The sequence below is a fragment of the Heliangelus exortis genome, chromosome 1 (genome assembly GCF_036169615.1).
Source record: "Heliangelus exortis chromosome 1, bHelExo1.hap1, whole genome shotgun sequence".
Taxonomy (NCBI): domain Eukaryota; kingdom Metazoa; phylum Chordata; class Aves; order Apodiformes; family Trochilidae; genus Heliangelus; species Heliangelus exortis.
This window is the reverse complement of record NC_092422.1, coordinates 170,772,172-170,778,171: the sequence shown is the minus strand read 5'-3', so window position 1 is coordinate 170,778,171 and position 6,000 is coordinate 170,772,172.

The window sequence follows — 6,000 nt, the reverse complement described above, 5'->3', positions numbered from 1 at the left end:
TAAGTGAATGCTCTCATTGAGGTTCATTCTAAAGAAAAACCTGAGAAGATGCAGTGTAGTTCTTGCATTTGTCCAGGCATGAGGATATATGCATATTTGTAACTGAAGTCTGGGAAAAGCTTTAGAAGAATTTACACTTATTTCCCTAATTTCTATCACTAAACATCCTATTTTTAGCTCCTGACAAGGCTGTTGTGAGATTCAGCTTCAGTGACTCATGCAGAAATGTATGGATTAGAGTCTGTAAAAATAAGTTCAGAAAAAATTTTAAAATGTTTACGTATGTGATGAAAAACAGAGACCCTTCCCCATTATTGGAAGAAAAAAACTTGTGTTATGTCTTAAGTGGCTTCAAAGTTGAATGATGGGAACTGAAACGTGGTGTAGTGATAGATGGCTGTGTCAGATTTGACAAGTTTATGTGCCCTTGGAAACAAAATGCAGTGTGGATTACTGGTGAGTTCAGGAAAGAAGGCAGCTCAGAATGCAGATGTGACCAGCAGCCAGAGAGGGAGAACTGAGACAAATTCTTCATTCCATCGTGTCTCCTTTGCCTCTTACTGCCCTTGAGCACAGAGAGTGTTTGGTACAAAAAGTTTATTTGCCTGTCCAGATTATACACCTTGTGCAGAATGGATGGACCAGGGTGAGCTGGGTGAACAAAAGTAATGGCCTGGTAATTTGCACCCAGAAATTTTACTATTTTATATAGAGATGTAGATTCTGAGGGTGCAGACAACAGGAAGAGAACAAATCCCATTCAATTATCTCAAGTATCCCCAGCTAAACTCACTGACTTTCAGAATGAGTGTTCTACCAAAATGGTCCCTAAGGGCTCCAACTTTCTTTCCAAAGATCATACAATGTGCCTTGGAGGTGGGAGCTTACGCTACAAGGCTGAAAATTGTCTCCTACAGAGTATAACGGGATTGATTTTACAGGGGGTTCGGTGCCTAAACTGTATGCCAACCTGGTCAGGTTTTGGAAAAGCACTCATTTTGTCTGCAGCCCTTGAGGTCTAACAGGCAATTTCAGAATACACACTGAGCACTCTGAATGAAGCAGGAGCTGTACAGATTGCAGGAGCAAGTCACCATTTTCTTTTACAGCTCAGCAACTCAGTCAGTGTCTCTTGTGTCTGTGGGTCCAGACAATACAATCAGTCTGGGGTGTATGGATCAGCCTCAGGAACTCCTGAGCCCTACAAACTGAAAATGAAAGGCGAGCAGTAAACTGGGATCAAGCTCTTCTGCTTCCCAACAGACTTTGCTGCGTACGTGGTACTTGTACACTAATTGCTGCTATACTAAAACAAGTAGTCATATTTAGATCTTTTGAGAATATTGATCCTTTGAGGTATGTGTGAGTGATGCTCTGATAAGTTATATCAGTTTTAAAAGCCTGCTCTGCTCAGTGCTTTGATTCAGATGTGTGGAACCATGGCTGTAAGCTTGCAAGAAAGCAGGATTTCACAAAGAACTTGCAGGTCAAATAAGGAATTATCTATAAAGTTATACACCAGCTTAGTGGCAGGGTTTGTACCACAACTCCGGATTGAAGCGTCTCAGTTCTGCATCTGATACCTTAGTCCCTTATTGGCTCTAACTTCATGTGTTTGGAAGGGATTTTGCCCACAAGAGGTTTAGAAAAGCAGCTGTGATTCAGAGGGTGCTGATCTTATTTTAAAAGAACATTTGAAGTCAACCTCAGCTCTACAATTAGAAGTAGAAATTGATTCAGCAAAGATGTGTTCAGCACACAGCGACTCGACAACCCATAATAAGGCCGCCAAAACACATCCTGAAGGGAGGCAAATGGAGATGCCAATTGCTCTTACCAGTGGCACCCACTGTTCTCCTGTAACACTGTGTCACCTCCTTGTTCCAAACATTATTAGTAAAGAATGGATTCTGTTTTCTCAACTAACAATAAACAGAAAAATAAACGAAGTCCCGCCCAACGCTAGGAAAGAAAACCTTTTAACAATTATTTCATGCCACCACTGCCGGTGCCACGCTGCCGACTGGGAGCTAATGACAGCTTCCCCGGCAGCCTGGTGTTTGCTGGCAGGAAGGTTTGGATTCACCACGTTGTGCTGTTGTGGCTGCCCGGGACCGGCACCGCCGCTGCTGCTGGGTCAGCGACCAGCGGTACCGCACCCGCGGCTGCTGACTGAGCCGCGGGCGGAACCAGAAACAAAGGAGAAGGGAACTGTTGCCGCCCTCTTCAAAGGGCTGAGCTCGGGGTATGTGTCCGCTCAGTAATTGCAAAGCGGCTCAGCCTCAGCAGGATTTCGTAATTGCACGGCTTAATTGTTCCTGCCTCTTATAAATGGCTCTTTGTTTCTGCCATTTGTCTTTCATATTCACCCACACTCCCTATTATATTTCTGTGTGCTTGTCCCCCGCCTGTCTCCTACCAGTTCCTCCCGGTTCCCATTTGCCATTTCAATGCATCTCGCCACGCACGCCTCGGTTTAATTTCCACATGCCTCTGCTCTTCAGTGCTGCTGTCTTAAGTAGCGCTCAGCCTGCTCCCCGACTTCCATTCCAGCTCCCACTCTCTCATTTAAAACCCCTCATGCTGATTTTACTTAATGCAAAATAATTAAGGGTAGGGCTTAGCAGAGGGAAAAAAAAAAAAAAGTAACTTTTTGTTTGGAATGGAAAAATTGACAGGATGATCTAAAATCTTGTAAACAGGCTTTAGGATCTTGATGATGATCCTCACGGTGTCCATTCACTTGAGGTTCTAGTGGGTTTTGGGGCTGTTTTTTTGATTGGTATGGATGATTTCTGTGTTTGCTTGAGGACCACCCTGAAGGACAGTATCACCTATAAGTTTGTTTAAAAAAGAAAAAGAAAAAAACCCACAAAACCAGCTACAGACACAGAAGACTATCACTGAGGGATTTGTCTTTGGTTTGCTCAGTATGATTATTTTAAAGAACCCTGTATTTTGATACTATTTGTACAGAAAAAATGTAAATAATAAAACTTTTACAATTGATAGTGGCTGCCCTTCCACCACTTCTAGTGCACCTTTGAGGCCAATGTTCTGTCCTCTTGACACCTATTAACCCTTGGACCTCCCTATTAACCCAGGATACACCTCCTGTGGCATCCTGACTGGCAGCTGCAAGGGCAGCTGGAAGGACTCAGCTCTGTAGGACACCTCCTTACCATGCAGTTGTCTGGGAAAAACAGCAGAGTCCCCTGAGCCTGCTTGAACCTGCTCATACAGCTCCCACAGACCTGTGTATCTGGACTTGTGAGGCAAAAGACCTGTGCATCAAGTTGCCAGCAAGCAAGACTTGGCATAAGGAAGGCACACAGGGTTGCCTTTTTGGTTTCATTTTCTTCTTCAGAGTTATCATTTTACAGGGAGGTCTTTTTCAATGTTATAATACTCAGATTTACTGAGGCCAGAGGCCAATGGGTCAAGTCTGATCTCCAGGCCAAGAATTTTAAGGCAATTAGATGAAGTGATTCTTCACCATCCACATTTTTATGACCATATGTTATTATAAATCTAGCCCAGATTATGGCCAAAGGTATTTTGCAGCTTTTCGTGCTCCTTGGAAGAGCTTTAGACATGTGGTCTGAATAGGCTCTTTGAGACTGCAAATGTCCATGCTAAGCAGGATCAGTGTGTCAGGTACGTGTGCTTGTTCTTAAAGTGTGTTTGCACCACTGAACAGACAGTGCCTATCTGTAAATATTTTCTAGCTCGTGGCTCTGAAGGCTGTAGCTTGCAAGATATATATTGCAATGTATATCTTTTCTCTAGAAGAATGTCTCCATGGTCATCAGGAGGTTCTTGGTCCAATTACTCCATTTCCTATTAGGAAACCTGTTAGTACTGCCTGCTTGTGTCCCATTCCCAGATATGAAGACATGAGCCAGTGAAATCTTTTCAGCTTGTAGCAAGCTCATGATCTCTTATAAGATAAAAAGCATCTTCAAGTCACATGCATAGGAAACATGCAAGAATTCAGGACACGCAGTAAAATTTAACTTTGAAGTCAGGAAAGATGCGTGGGAAGTAAAGCTGGGAAATGCCTGATTAGCACCGAGAGGCTCAGTGCATGGACAGCTGTTCCCCCTTCCCACGTATTAGATACTACACAGTATCAGCTCTGTGTTCTATCCTTTTTTCATCACAATTGCTATGGTACTAGAAAAAATACTAAGCAGAGGTGGCAGTTTATGTATTACTGTGGGCCCGCAAGGCAACTCAGCTCTCTGAGTACACACCATCTAGCAGGACAGGACCATGTGGCATCATGTTCAGACTGATGCTTTTTGCCATCAGCATTTTAAGCTGATGGTAAAGAATATAGGTGCAAAGTGTGAGGGACTATTTTCAGTGAGAGAAGAAAGGAAAAACTCCAGCTCTGGCTGCCTGGTTGCTCTTGTTGTTAGGGCAACAGGGAGATAGATGTCTGGTTTAAGAGGAAAGGGTTGAGAAATTTGAACGATTGAAGACAGATGGGAGAGAGAAACAAAAGAAATTGGTTCCAGGAGAGACGAGGCAGCAGTTACTTTCCTAGGAGAGAGAGAAGGAGGAGAAGGCAACTCTGTGTACAAGTACATCGTGTCCAACCATGACTGTCCTGTGATTCTGTGTCACAATCATCTCTCTCCTTGAGAAAGCACATTCTAGCAGCACAGAGCTGGAAGTGTGGCAGTCCTCACCCTGGACCCCTCAGTACTGTGTGGGGTGAAGAGCACCTGCTTACACCAGCTGGTAAATATAAGCATGCTGAAACCAAGTACACAGGTACTCTGAAACCCTGGCTGGCACTCTCAGAGTTAGTGTGACCCCTCAGTGGGAGTGCATCACCCACAGTGACCTGCAAGGCTCAGAGTGCTGATGGCAGCAGTCACTTCTGTCCCCTTGGTTAACACAGGGAAAGAACAAGTGTCCTGCCTACACTGCTAACCTGGGCATGCTGTGTCATCTTGAGCACAGTCACCTTGTTTGACACAAAGCACCTTGTTTGTGGTTTTACAAGAATGTTACAGAAACTACAGAAGGAGGTTTTTTTGTTTTCTTTTCTTTTTTAAGCAGCTATGCAGCACATTTATATGAACCTGGAATGGCCACCTTCTAGACAACAGGACTGTACGTGAGTGTTTCCATCACTAGAGCAGGGGCCAACTTCTGCCATCAGCCATGAAGCCACTCTCCTATGAATGGCTGTATCAGAATATAACGAGGGCAGTGGGGCACAGGAAGAGATCTAGGTGAGTACATGTTGTGGGATATCAAAGGGCACAGAGGCCAGGTATGATTCTATGATTCTATGATTCTATGATCCGTGATGTGGTGTGGTCATGGGCAGCTGGGTGATGCCCCAGGAGCCTCCTGCATGAACACAGAGCATTCAGCCCTGCAGCTCCTCGTTGGAGCTGGCAGTGGGGCTGTGGTGGGTTAACCCTGGCTAGCTGCTGGACACCCACCCACCAAGCTACTCTCTCACCTCCCACACAATCATTATTCTCTCTGGTTAAATGAGGATTGGTGAGGGAGGACTAGGGAACAACAAAAAGTTCCTAAATTTGTCTCTTCAAAACCATCATGTTCTTACACAATAAGCTGAGAGTGGTCAGATGTATCACACAGCTCACATAAAAGCAAACACTTCCTTAACCTGGTTATTTGAGTTGGTGACAGGAGGGCTGCTTCTGTTTTAGCTTCCCCCGGACACTGAATTTTAATGGAATCTGAAGAATTGCAAATGGCTTTACAAATCACTTCTTAACCTGATGAAACAGGCAAGGAATAATGCAAAGGGTAAAAAAGTCTCAACATCCTGCTCTCATCAGAATATTATGGGAAACATGTAAATAAAGAAAACAAATCAGTGCCCCGTTCACACTTCATCAAGTGCCTAACAACTTGCAACCAGCTAATTACACACCTTTAAAATGCATGTACAGGAGAAATGACTCAGACATGAGCTTCTATAATGAGAAAGGACACATTCAGCTAAGT